Source organism: Cryptomeria japonica, chromosome 3 (genome assembly GCF_030272615.1).
Source record: "Cryptomeria japonica chromosome 3, Sugi_1.0, whole genome shotgun sequence".
NCBI classification, from domain to species: Eukaryota; Viridiplantae; Streptophyta; class Pinopsida; order Cupressales; family Cupressaceae; genus Cryptomeria; species Cryptomeria japonica.
In genome coordinates, this window is record NC_081407.1 from 97,830,778 (window position 1) to 97,845,489 (window position 14,712).

Here is a 14,712-nt window from a genome sequence, read left to right on the forward strand (position 1 = left end):
TGAGGTGGCAAATTTCCTTCGTTACAACTTATAGATAACAAGTTTTGATTCAAGCTAGCCTAAATTCTTCAAAATAGTTATTATGCTCTCGGTGAGTTGGATAATGAAGATTGTCTCTTGATACTCATTTATTAATTATATGTATAATTGGAATACTTAAATTCTAATAGGCCTCCCAAGGAATTATTTCATTTGTGATGCTCAACTTCAATTCTAGTTTTGGACATTTTTTTGTTTGCAAGAGGTTAAGGTTTATGGTTTTAAATGATTTTTGTAGTTGGCTATGTTATTTGGCCTGTTAATGTTTTTTTATAGCAACCATGAAGTGGATTGAAGCATCAATGTCATTTTTCCCTCCTATACATGGAAATGAATCTTATTTGCTTATGGATGTGGCCCCACCAATTTGTGCATTATGGGATTTTTCCTACATTATTAATTATTCGTTTGGGATGATTAATGTTTATGCTTTAAATGATGCTATTAAAAGGTATACCATTTAGAGATGGATTACCAATCCATTATCAACTAACACTTAGGTTTGTATGACAACTTTAATATGACAGAGATGTCATATGATAAATGCGGGGCTTTACCAATGTGTTGAACAACTAGAAAAAGAGGGATGATATTTTATGTGGAATAGGTTAGGTTTTTTTTTATCTAACTCTTAGTTGCCACAAAGATCATATGCCATGGTACACCTCTAGAGCTATTTAGGGGTTGGGATTGATATGCCATGTTGTTAGGTCAATTTTTTTTTTCTATATGTTATTCCTTGTTGGTGGATCCTCTTTCTAGCACAATTATTTCTAAGGCACTCAAATTGTACACCAAATTCACATTCAAAATATCTTGAGCAATAAAAATATGGATCTGATGGTTTTCAATACTTTGTCTAGCATTTTAGGTCCTCTTTTGATGACTACATGTATTTCTAGGTTGTTTCAATGAGTTAAAAAAGAAATTGGTGAAAATAGAAGAGAGTGTTAGATTTTAGAGATGGTTGGGAAATCATGCTAAAATAGGACGTGGGAGTAAAGAAGTCGAAAGGAGGAAATTTGACCAAAAAAAGGATTTTGGGATGTTAAGATTAGGATATTGGGATGACCTTATGATTGCAACTGAGATAAGAAAAGGCCAAAAGTTCAACTCGAATATGCCTAGGGAAAAATAATAAAGCAAGAGTTAAAGTTTGAGGAAGCATGGAGTAGCATGTTGGGAAAACAAATGGTCTAAAAGAGTTAGAAACTTTTGGAGTATAAAAAGGTGATTTAATAGAAAATATAACTTAGGAACTTCAAACATGGATGTGTAGTGTCATAAATTATGCTCCTTAATGATGCAAGCATAATTTCACACTCTTCTTGGCAATTGGTTTAGTGTCTATTCCCCTTGATCATTTTAGGACCATTTCTACCCTTGAATTTACCCCCCATTTGGGAAGATGTGTCCTATGCTACCCTAAATTTTACCTCACACTTAATTCGTTGTCAATTACCAAAATTAGAACTAGATTATCACAGGCCTTAACACTTGTGTTTCCCTATTAGGGAGCTCATTTTGGGTGGACCAAGGCACCCAGCGTGCTAGTTCTATCAAAATCCCTTTAAATAGTTAATATTTTGAGTCTCGGCCTTTACATTTTGAAATTTGATCTTGATCTTTGTATTTGATCTTGTTGAAATGCTTTGATTTTTTAGTGAGTAATAATTAAAATGACTACGAAATGATTAATCATGAGTTCTTTCCATTATACCAAACATCAATCCACACATAAATTTGATGGTTGATTCTAATTGATAAAGAAATTTCTTCATTATAGTTATCTATTCAAAGTTTTTTTCAATTTTTTTAAAACATTCTATTATAGTTTCTTAGTTTTGCTTGTGTCCATGTCATATTGCTTTAGAAATAAGGAGTTTAACCTTTTTTTCATTTATTATAGTACTTTCTTAGTTACCAAATTTATGAATGATTTTCATGCCTTTAAACAGTCTCAACGTTTCATTCCTCTGTAATAGTTCCTACAAGAGTTCAAGGATTGCTGGCAATAAATGACACCCCCTCTCCAACACCCTCAAAAGTTCTTTTACAAGGTGTTTTATGAGATACACCTCCCAAAATAATTTTAGATATTATTTCAATTTTTGAGTTTGATAGTCTATGTTTCTAGATTGAAAAAAATATTTGATAGGATATTTTGTGCGTAGGGTCCCCCTTGGTATCATCCTTAAATATTGGGTCACTAAGGATTGATCCTTATATGGGATCCACCTATATGTCGTGCAAAATCTTACCATAGTTTTTAATTCTATTGCTTTGTTGAGTCTAATCTTGTTGAGTCTATTCTCAACTCCCTTTCCTTGAAATTTTTCTCATAAAAGACATGACAATTCCTTACCTCATTATATCCTTTATAAACCCACCCACACTAACCTCTACCTTCACTCTTCGATTCCTATAACCACCCCACTTAAAGCATTTTTAAAACCTTAACTAAGAGATCTTTTTATATTGACCCCAGGGTGTAGACTAGTTGGTTGAGCTGTTGAAAGAGATAATTGATGCAAGTTCAAATCTCGTTCAGATGAAAAAGCTGGTTTAACCAACCACACACAGGGTGGGTTCCCTATAGGTTATCATGTGGCCCAAACGATTAGTCTCGCCTTACCTAGATTGACTCAGTAATAGGTTCGCAAGCCAAATCGTAGGCACACTTGTGAGATGACAAACAAAAGAGATCTTTTTGTATTGATGATGAAGATAAACTAAACTATGAGTTGATATATCATTGTAAAGTGTTCCTTTTGATTGTCTACCAAATCAAGAAAATATCTAAAAAACCAAGCAAAGTAAAATATCTTCCCCAAAACCATGTCTCCCCAACCCTCCATTGCACCTTCTACTTCCAGCCATACATTGAAGGCATATCACACAAAATTTTAAAAATCCTTCTTGAAAAAGGCCTTTGATGTCCTTTCAAACATTACTCTACTTTGAGAAGTCATATCCCTTTTCTTAAAGACTTTAGGGACATATGTATTGATTTTGTTGCCCACAAAGTTATTTTTTCCTAATGCATCACCTATAAAGGTGAAACAAGTACTCTTTAGGCACGGAAATAAAAGAACATAGTGGTGATATTAAAAATGAGCACATTCTCAAATCAACCCTAGCCCATCACTCCATGAAACACCACATTTTTATTGAGAATAATCAAATATTAGTCAAAGAAGACAACTTATTAAAAAAATATCAATGAAGTCATAGAGATTACTAGCCACCCTTCCAACCTTAATCATGATAAATTGTGGAACCTGAGTTTTTATTGGCAACCTCTTTTATCTAAACTTATAAGCCCTTGTCTTTGCCCTTTTGATCTTTATCCATGTTCTTTCTCTTTCTCTATCTCCTCTTCACTTTATTTTTCTCACCTTATTAGTTGCTCTAACCTCATGTTTCTCTCCAATCTCCCTCTCTTTTATTTGTCTTGATCCTTTGAACTTTGTCTCTATCTCCCTTATTTTTCTTTTTAATACTTTAGTTTATTGTAAATATTTAATGAGATTTTTAATTTATTTATATATATTTTATTAAGTAAATTGGGATATAGGGCTTGAACCCTTGATGTAAAAACCATTAGGCGAAGAAGAGGGGTCTCACAAGCAATGAAACAACCAAACACTTAGGACCAGACACTTCAAAAAGGCCAGTAGCTAGACAAAAATAAATGAGGACCAAGAAATGACCAAAAAAACCACAGAAACCAAAAATGAATTTTCCAAAGGCTAGGGCCCTTCATGGCATGTCACTCCTGATTGAGAATATTCAGCTTCTCCAAAAAATACATCCCCATGAAGGAAGAAATATCCTTAGAGTGGGTAGAATCCATGGAGACAATGACATGTCATTTCTAGAAGACCTGGCCTGAGAACTAGTAGAAGCCTCGTCCAACATAGTTCTCTTACACTTAGCATGTTTCCTTCCTATCTCTTTCTGTAAAGCCTACAATAAGAGAACCCTTTTTTTTATCATCTCCTTTTTCCCATCAACAATAGAATCCCCAATAAGGAGAAAAGGAGACACCCCACCTAACATCAATAGAACATCAGACATAGAGCCCTCACATGAAGAGGTCTTAGAGCCACCCAACACCTCATCCTTAGCAATAGAGAAGATAGCAGAAAAGGCTAACAATAGAGCAACTCCCACGAATAGTAGACTAGCACCCACCAAATAATAGGAATAAGGCTCATGTCAACCACAAGATAGAACTTGGGAAGAATCCAATGCAAGGGAGAAGGGAGGAGAAGCAAGTAAGAATAGGGTGACAGTGGCCCCAAATTTTTTTTGTAGGAAGCACCTATGTCCACCCACCTTTAATAGATCTTCCATGGACTAAGAGGGGCCACAAAAGAGCAACCCAAGAAAAATAAGTAATAGCTCTAGACAAGCCTTGGCATTCAAGACACCATATATGGGCTCCATTCCAACAAGAAAAAGGAAGAAAAAACACACCATCCAAACAAAGAAAAAGGGAGCCAAGGGTAGACCATCCTCCATGGATCACTCAAACTAAAAGGAGCCTTCCATATAAAAATGTTGATGTAGAATAGATCCCGCTCTACACTAGAGAAGCATCTTGAGAGATGCCAAAAACATGAAAGCCAAACACAAAAAAAAGGTTTGCAACAGGGAAGGCAAAGGATAAAGAACCAAATCATAGAGTTGAGTTCTGCAATGACAACCTCTATTGAGCCCACACCGGCATTAGAGCCCTTTGCACCACCATCATCATTTCCTTCCCCATGTCCACCATCACCTAGGGTTTTAGCTGCACCCACTTTTATTCCCTCCATTAGTCTTAAGTATTCCTACCATTGAAAATATTTTGGTAATGTTGTTATTCTAACAAAAAGAGAAATAAAATTGTGAACACTAATATACATTAATCCTATGATGTAGTCAACAAGGGAAGCTCTAGCAATGCACTTCACTTGTATGATAATATAAAAAATACTATATCTCTACCAAAATTCATGTTCCTTGAATGTGTTTTTTCATTGGACCCTCATTCGATAATTCAATATATGTATTGTAATTTTTAAGTTTAAATTTATACATGTTTAATTATATTGTGTAACATTTTTAAAACATATTACTTATGGATGGAATGCAAGTAGTATGAGAAAAGAAGGAGAAAGTATTGTACTATGTATCATATAAAAAATAATATATAAACACACACTTCATCCCTAATTTTTTCCTATTTTATTATGAAGACAAGTGTATATTTAAAATACATAGAAAAATCATCTAATTCCCATATTTACCCTATGAACAATAGTTAAGAAGGATTCAATTTCTTTATTGGATTCCTTTCCAAAACTTTTATCAAAATTTTATGGACCAATGTATCTAATGTATGCTTCATGTTATAGTTATGTGGCAAATAAAATGGTGTAGGATATTCTTTATCTTATTCTTATTGTTAAGGACATTAATCTCATTAACTTAATAAGTGGAAACTACTGCATCTTCATATTTATGTGTATTCATGGGTGTGATTTATGTTCCCAAATCCTTGGTAACTTCTAAGAGGAAGTTTAAACTAAGGAGAGGGGGTGTAAGGCCCAAATATATAAATTATATCAATTATTATTAAATTTTAATTTGGTGGTTTATGCTATTGTTGGATTTCCCAATCAAATTAATAAAATAGATAATCATATTTTGATGGAAACCTTGTGATGTGCATGTGTTATATGTGATGTATGTTGTACAAATCATGGGATATAATATAAATTGCACGTTAATTGATTGTTTAAGTATTATTCAATCATACAGATAGTTTCCCAATCATCATTGTTATTTTATTATTTCTCTATGATAATAGCAAATAAGAAATATCTTAATGATGTAAAAGGAAAATTTGACATCTATTAGCCAGTATTTGTACCCTTATTTTAATCTATAATAGTAGAGGAATTCTAGGTTTTGGTTACAAGTATCATACTCTTATCCAGAGATTGAAAGTATATGATGCCATTGTGTTACATAAGATGGATCTACTAATGATTAGTTCATGGTTCCTTGTTAATATTCTTGGTATGATTTTTTAACTTTTATAATTTGGGGTTGGAATGAAAATTATTTTAGTACTTGTTGATCAATTTGTTAAATTGGTGTTTATGAAGTTCTAATAAAAGTTCGATCTTGTCTTAATTCAAGTTCTTAGATATCACTTAAAATCATGAATGTATAGCCCCAAACTAGTGACTCTCAAAATTGCATGATTTCATCTTGTCATTCTTGTATAAATTAGAGCCTAATCTAGAAAATTGCATGGGCTATTTTATTTATGAAGTAAAGTAACATAATTCAAAGAATGTAGAAAAGTATTAATATGAATGTTCTTGAAGATTAATACAAGCTTTATATCTCTTTTGTTGTAATTTTTTTTCTTTTCTAAATTGAGTTTCTATATACATATATATCTTGTATCTTGGTTTGTATCTTTTTATGGCTCATTATTCAGGTATTTAGATGCTTTGATTTTGTAACATAATTTCACTTGTTAACTATATATTATTTCCACATTTGGCATGCGACAAATAGTTGTGTTAATTACAGACATGGATGAATTTATTTGAATGCTTTAATGAGTTTTTGGGATTTTTTTGGGTGCTTTCTAGGAGTTTCAAGTATGAGGTGATAATCACAGCTAGTTCAATGGTACTAGGTCGGAGATTTGGAAGGTAAATATGAAGGATCTCTTGAAAGTAAGGGATGAACAGATTGTTGTGCAAAGGAGAAGAAACTAGACGGTATATCAAATGAAAAATAGGCAAATTTAGATAAAAATGCATGTGCCGCCACTCATTTCTATAAGTTGCAAACGTGCACAGGAGGACATATTTCTGTTTGTGGAATTTGGTTCCGTTATCCATACATAAATACAAATACAAATACAATTTGATTCCTTTACTCCTGCCTAAATACAAGTAGGCATCACGTCATGGACATGGAAGGAAGTTGATTCGAAATGAGGGAGGGCTTGGGTGTCATTCGAAGATTAACGTCCAAGGGCATGAAGCGATATTCGATATCCAAATCTCTGAAAATGGTAATCATTTCTTCTATCAAGTGAGATCTTCGCAACCATTTCTTTCCCATGTCTTGGTGATTCATCTTGTTCATGTCCTCGATCGATGTCCTTCACAACTATCATCGGGTCTGGGTACCAATGCTCTACTTTATCATCTACGTACCTGCAAATACAATAGTAAATCGTACCACTAACAACATTTCATAACATTAGGAATCGTCTAGCTCTGCCGTACTAAAAATGTTTTCAAATTCCCCTTTGCAGCCTTGGGATTGGTACAGTGCTAAGAACAACATATAAACCTAATTTAATTACCTTTTGATCCTCTCTTTCATTATGTCGACCTTTTCCTTGGGTGTTCCAATGTGAATGGCGAATTCCACAGCATCTCCCATGTCAGGGCTTCTGTAGAAGTTGGTAATGGGTTTTGTGGCGAGAACCGAATTATAAGGATACCAAATCTTCTCGTTGTGATCATATCTCAAAAACACTGTCGTTAGGATGTTCATCTCCTCCACAACAATCTGAGGGAAATCATATTATTGTTATTGTTAGTGGAAGAGGAAGAGAATGTAATTAAGAAAAAGTTAGCACAAGGAGGAAAGAAACTATTTACCTCGATTCCTTCCACTGAACATCGGTCCCCAACATCAAAGGGATGGACTACGAAGAGGAAGACAGCGATGGACTCGAATATTGTCTTACATGTGTTTCCGAACACGAAAACCACCAATAGCAATTGCGCAAGGATGTGAGTTGTAGCAATATCAAGTATGAGAAGCCAAATTACTCCGATGGCGAAAGCAATCCCCACGCTCACCATGCGATGTAATTTGTTTACTGCAGTCTTTGAATCGTTCAGTGTAAGGGCTAGAGCCTTTCTCTCTCTGAAAGCATTCACCTGAAAATAAATATTTGCAAATTTGATGAGTCTGTCACCATAAAATTAATGTAGATCTGAGATTTTCACAGTCCATTATAATGAATTACCACTCAGTTATTAAGAGCCGCTTTATTCACTCGATTAGCGTCTTGGGCCTCTTCAAAGAGGGACATTGCTTTGACTGCTTCCTCTCGCCGTAGAAGAGAGACATCACTTGGCACTGGGACGCATCTAGGCAACATTTTGAAAAATCTTTTTAGCAGCAACTTTGGCCTCCAACTCGCTTCTTATCTGCGTCACAGACTAGTCGAGAGTGGCCAATGCTCCATGTCTTACAATCTTGATCAGCCTTTTCATGTTCCATGCCGAGATATTCTTTGGTTGAGTCTGTGCAGATGGTCGATGGTGATTCCTTCACCTTGTTTGATTCCTCCGATCACCCCACTTATGGGAGTTGCTAAACCGTTTTCGGAAGTGCTTAAAATATCAATGGAAGTCTTAGCCTTAGCCTCTTTCATTTCGCTCCTTTCCTCTTCTTCGCTGCACTGCTGGATCCCAATCAGTGGAGGCCCAGATAGAGTTTCCAACACATGCTGCTTGAAGAAAGACTCTCGTATTCGATCGAAAAAAGGTGCTCACATGAAACAAAGACACCAAAACCTTCACTAGCAGTGTTTTTACGAGCCAAATAAAGTTGTCCACCATCAAACAGATGAGAATCTTGTTAACATAATGCAGGGACCTAGTCTTGGTCTCCCTCTCTGCCTTTTTGTCGAAGAGATAATGCCAGGCTAGAATAGCAAGCGCTAACCACAGTCAGTTCTGCACAGCTCTCCTAAACCCATACACGAAATAAAGGACCCTCTTTCTAAGTAGAAAGTTTCTCTCTACGAAAAAGATAACAATACGGATAGCCCATTCACAAACAAGTCTACTCCTTACTCTCCGAATCAATCTTTAATACCACATCCGCACCTCCATTCCTTTGCACAGGGACTTCCTCCATTTTCTCCTAATATTCCTCCCAACGATTGCTGTGATCGGAGTGATGGGACAATGATCAGAAGAAAATTTGAAATATTTTATATATATTTTTTTAGTTTTTTTATATGTTAGTAATTGTTATTTTTGAAGGCCTTCGGGGCATTTTCAGTCCTTGAAAGTTTGGTCTGTTCTTTAAAACATTGTTGTAGGCAAGTACTTTTAGGACTTCGCTCCTAACTCTTGGAGACCTTTCCAACGAGTTAAACGGCTCGTAATTTCGAGTCCCGAGCAGAAAGTTGTGCCTAGTTAAAGTTAGGACAAAATTTCATATAGTTTTTTTAAATTTTCGTAGTTTTAGATTTTATTATGTAATAAACAAATGTGATTGTTGGGCTTCGATTCTCAAGGGGTTTTTGTGACCCTTGGAATCTCATGAACTACTATATGTTGGATTTTCGAATGGAATAGATCACTTTTTGGCTTGCTTCAATTTTGTGCTATCTTGTTCATCCACAATACCGCAGGTTCTCACTTAGGTGTTGTCGTCCGAATCCATAATTCGGATCAGTGGTATCAGAGCAAGTTCGCTCCTGTATGTCATATCACATGCGATCAACATATCAAAGATTGGGGTTGGAAACAAGGAATCCTTCAGACTACCTTCCTTTGAGATGCACAAGATCGCAAATGGCTAAGTTGCAGACCGACGATGAGATTAAAGCATTGGTTGTAGATGCATTAACAAAACAACGAGAAGAAATGATGGAGCAGCTCAAGCAAATGCTAGAAAGTCGTGGGTCACCTACAAACCCACCATTCACAGGGTCTACACTATTCAAGGTGCAAGTGAATTTCGATATACCCACATTTCAAGGAAAGACTAATGCAGATGCCCTTGATGACTGGGTTTCAAAACTGGAAAAGTATTTCTCTATCAACCATTTCTCAGATGAAGAGAAAATAACTTTCACTCTTCTCAAAGCTGAAAATCATGTGAAAGATTCTTGGGAAGTGAAGTTAGCAACCAAGGCAACAAAAAATGGCACTGCGTTCATCTTTGATCAAAAACCCACATGGGGAGAATTAATGGAGCACATAAAGGAAGAATTTTTTTCTGTAGATACATATGGACAGAAATATATGTAGTGGCAATTGCTTCGACAGAAAAAAGACCAAACTGTTCAAGAATATACTAATTTGTTTCATGCTTTAACAACAAAACTTGGCATCAAAGATCGTGAGAAGCACCGAGTTTTAAAATATCAGAGTGGACTCCATAGGTATATTCAAACCGAAATGGAATTCCTAAACATAGAGACTTTACCTAGTGCATATAAATTTGCTACAAAAATTGAGGAAAAATTCAAATAGAAAGGAAGGAGGGATAACTTTGCAAATAACAGATGGAAGAGTGAAGGTAGAAAAACTACGTGGAAACAAACCTCCAAGGAATCTTCTCCCAATTCACCAATGAAAAAGGCATGAGGTATGAAGAAGACACAAGAGAACAATATGTGGTGTGAATTCCATAAGAGTCCCTCTCACAACACAAAAGATTGTAGAACCATAAAATTTTTAATGATGGAAACGCATGAGGACAAGGAAGAAACTCAGGTGGCAGAATCTTGCCCAAAAGAAAGTCATGAACAGGTCATTGAGGCTGATCCATATGCAACGGTAGCTACTACAAAGATATTGCTCCGGGAGGATGAGGAGAGATTATTTCACTCACAGATATGGGTCAGAGGAAAAGCCCTACACTTTGATGTTGATAGTGGAAGTCAAGAGAACCTAATATCATCAGAGACCGTGAAAAGATTGAATATGAAAATAACAGCACATCCGCAACCCTATTCTATGGGATGGGTAAGTCAAGGGAGAGATATCCAAGTGCACAAGCAGTGTCACATTTCCTACTCTATAAAGCCTTTCAAAGATGAAGTAATTTGTGATGTGGCTCTTTTAGATGTTTGTGATGTTTTGTTGGGACAACCATATATGTACCAGCACCATGGTGTTTATGAGTCCAAACCTCACAGCGTGACAATCAGATTAGGTGAGCAGAAATACTGAATATCAGAGGTAAGCCCTGCATACACTACCTCTTTGATTAGTGCTAAACAATGTAGGAGGTTGGTTGCCAAAACAAGAACATTCATATTATTAAAGATTCATTCTGAAGAAGAAAGGAAGTCTGTATATAATTCCAAGGCCATCACAAACACCACAACACAACATAAAAGATCAATAGACCAAATTTTGATAAAATTTGAGAATTTGTTTTAGTTGCCAACTGGGGTATCTACACACTGCCAAGTAAGACACACTATTGATTTGATACCAGGAACTCTATTGCCTAATGAACCTGTCTATCGTAGATCAGTATAAGAAAATGATGAAATTAAGAGGCAAATACAAGAATTGATTGAGAAAGGAAATATTCGTCCAAGTGCATCACCCTGTGGTAGTCCCATTGTTCTGGCAAAGAAAAAGGATGAAACTTGGAGACTTTGTATTGACTATAGGGCCTTGAACAAAATTTCTGTCAAAAGTAGGTATCCACTTCCCCGGATAGATGACCTTTTGGACCAGCTTAGAGGGGCTCAATTCTTCACAAAAATTGATTTGAAATCGAGATACCATCAAGTACCAATTGACTCAGCTGATGTGTGGAAGACAACTTTCAAATCTAAAGCGAGATTGTTTGAGTGACTAGTGATGCCTTTTGGTCTAACAAATGCCCCAGCGACATTCATGAGAATGATGAATGATGTACTCAGGCCATTCACTGATTCTTTCATGGTGGTATATCTGGATGACATACTCATCTTCAGCAAAACTTGGGATGAATATTTGTAACATGTGGAAAAAATTCTCTCAACTTTATAATATCATGGGCTTTATGCAAACAAAGAAAAGTGCTCCTTTGGTATGTAGAGTATCAGATACTTGGGATATGTTATTGACAGTGAGGGTGTCCATGTTGACCTGGAGAAGATACAAGTAATTAAGGACTGGCCATCTCCTAGAAATCTCACAAAGTTACGAAGTTTCCTTGGATTGGCAAACTTTTATCGCAGATTTGTGTTGGGATTTTCCCATTTGTCTTGGCCTCTAAATCAGTCATTGCGGGGAGGAACACAAGCAAATTTTAAATGGACAGGTGCTCAATAGGAAGCATTCGAGGAGTTAAAATGAAGAATATGTTCTGCACCAGTTTTATCTCTTCCTGGCCTGCAACAGTTTTATCTCTTCCTGGCTTGCAACAGTTATTTGAAATACAAACTGATGCATCAAAGTATGCCTTGGGAGTTGTCCTTATGCAACATGGTCACCTAGTTGCATATCATAGTCACTTTTTCTGATACAGTGTGTCGGTATGCCACTTACGACAAGGAACTGTATGCTATTGTTCAAGCCTGTAAGTAGTGGAAACATTATATTTTGGGTAAGAAAACTATCATCCAAATAGATCACAAACCTTTTCAATTCTTGCAAACACAAGGGAAGTTGCAGAATGATCGACATCAATGATGGTCAGCCTATCTTCAACAATTTCATCTCAATATTCTCCACAAGAAGGGAAGCACTAACAAAGTAGCAGATTATTTGAGCAGGCCTCCAATTGCAGCTATCAATATGGTATTGGACTCATGTGGTCATCAAATTGAAGCCTGGGCTTGCTTGTATTAGAATGATGTTGAATTTGCAGATGTTTATAATCAATTGGTGAAGGGACATCAAGTGAATTATTTCTATTTGCAAGATGGAATGCTTTGTCACCTTGGCCAAATCTGTGTGCCCAATGCAAAACGCAAAAAGCTGATATGGGAAGCTCACTATAGTAAGGTTGCTGGTCACTTTGGCATAGGTAAGAGTACTGCTTTACTTTAGAGGTATTTTTATTGGCCAAAGTTGAGAAATGATGTCATTTCATATATTGAAGCTTGTACCACATGTGCTATTGCTAAGCCTGCCAATCGTAAACTTGGATTGTATTCACCACTTCCTGTTCCTGAAAAACCTTGGCATTCAGTTTCTATGAACTTCATGTCTAGTCTTCCTACCACCAAAAGAGGCCACGATTGTGTGTATGTTGTGGTAGATAGGTTCCTAAAAATGGCAGTAATAGTGGCTTATACAAAAACAATTTCTGCAGATGACATTGCAAAGCTTTTCTTTGAACACATTTGGGTTCATTTTGGTTTGCCGAATACCATCATTTTAGATAGGGACAATAAGTTTCTTAGTAAGTTCTAGTCCACATTATGGGAAAAGATGGACACAAAATTAACAAAGTCTACTGCTTTCCATCCTCAAATAGATGGCTAGATAGAGGTAGTGAATCGGATGATCATTCACATCCTACGCATGTATCACTCAAAACATCCCCGTACATGGGATGAAAGTCTTCCATACGTTCAACATAGCTACAACATGGCAATTCACAGTTCCACTGGTCACAGTCCATTTGAGGTTTATCTTGATTATCAACCACTTGCACCCATGGATGTTTCCATACCACTTATTCAACCCGATCTCGTTCCACGTGTTGGTTAGGAGGAAGATAAGGCAACCTAGTTCATTGATAGAATTCATCATCTACAACAACAAGTCCATGAAATATTGGAGCATACCAATAAGAAATATAAGGAGAGACATGATGAGCATCATACTCATAATTTTTAAGTCAGGGACAAGGTGTGGCTACATATTCAGAAGGAACGATTGCAGGGTGCCAATAGGAAGCTTCACCCTCTGTGTTATGGGCCATACACAATCATCAAGCAAGTTGGTGATAATTCTTTTGAGCTTAATTTATCCCCATTTCTAGATCTTCATCCAATCTTCAATGTGGAACTCTTGAAGCCATATTTTCCTCCACTATTAGATGTTATAGATGTGGCAGAAACAATTTCCACTATAGAATTGAATCCAGGTATAGCTTCTCCATTCCAATGTGATCAGATTGTGGACACCATGGTGAAAACACTAAAAAAACAAAATATCTATCTATAGAAAGTGGTTCGAGCAAGGCTAATCGCTCAACGAGGAAAGTGGTTTACCAAGGAGCAGCTTCAGCTCCATTTCCCTCATCTCATTCAAAGTGTTGATGCAATGGAGCCCATTTCTCTTCAAAGGGGGAGTAATGATCAAAAGAAAATTTGAAATATTTTTATAGATTCTTTTTAGTTTTTCTATGTGTTAGTAATTGTCATTTTTGAAGGCCTTCGGGGCATTTTCAGCCCTTGAAAGTTTGGCCTATCCATTAGAACATTGTCTTAGGAAAGTTCTTTTAGGACTTCGCTCCTAACTCTTGGAGAACTTTCCAACGAGTTAAATGGCTCGTAATTTTGAGTCCCGAGCAGAAAGTTATGCCTAGTTAAAGTTAGGACAAAATTTCATTTAGTTTTTTGAAATTTTCGTAGTTTTAGATTTTATTATGTAATAAACAAATGTGACTGTTGGGCTTCGATTCTCAAGGGGTTTTTGTGACTCTTGGAATCTCATGAACTACTATATGTTGGATTTTTGAATGGAATCGATCACTTTTTGGCTTACTTCAATTCTGTGCTATCTTGTTCATCCACAATACTGCAGGTTCTCACTTAGGTGTTTTCATCCAAATCCATAATTCGGATTAGACAAATCTTTAATTTGTGAAGAAAGTTAACTCTTCCATATAAATCTTGTCATAGATAACGTCAAATGTATTCATCACCTTGAGAAGTTA

At 36.1% G+C, this 14,712-nt stretch overlaps 1 pseudogene; it reads right to left on the reverse strand.

Annotated features, from left to right (window-relative positions):
• Positions 1–7,014: 7,014 nt before the first annotated feature.
• LOC131045998 (mechanosensitive ion channel protein 6-like) overlaps positions 7,015–14,712 on the reverse strand; it is a 49,919-nt pseudogene continuing 42,221 nt past the window's right edge.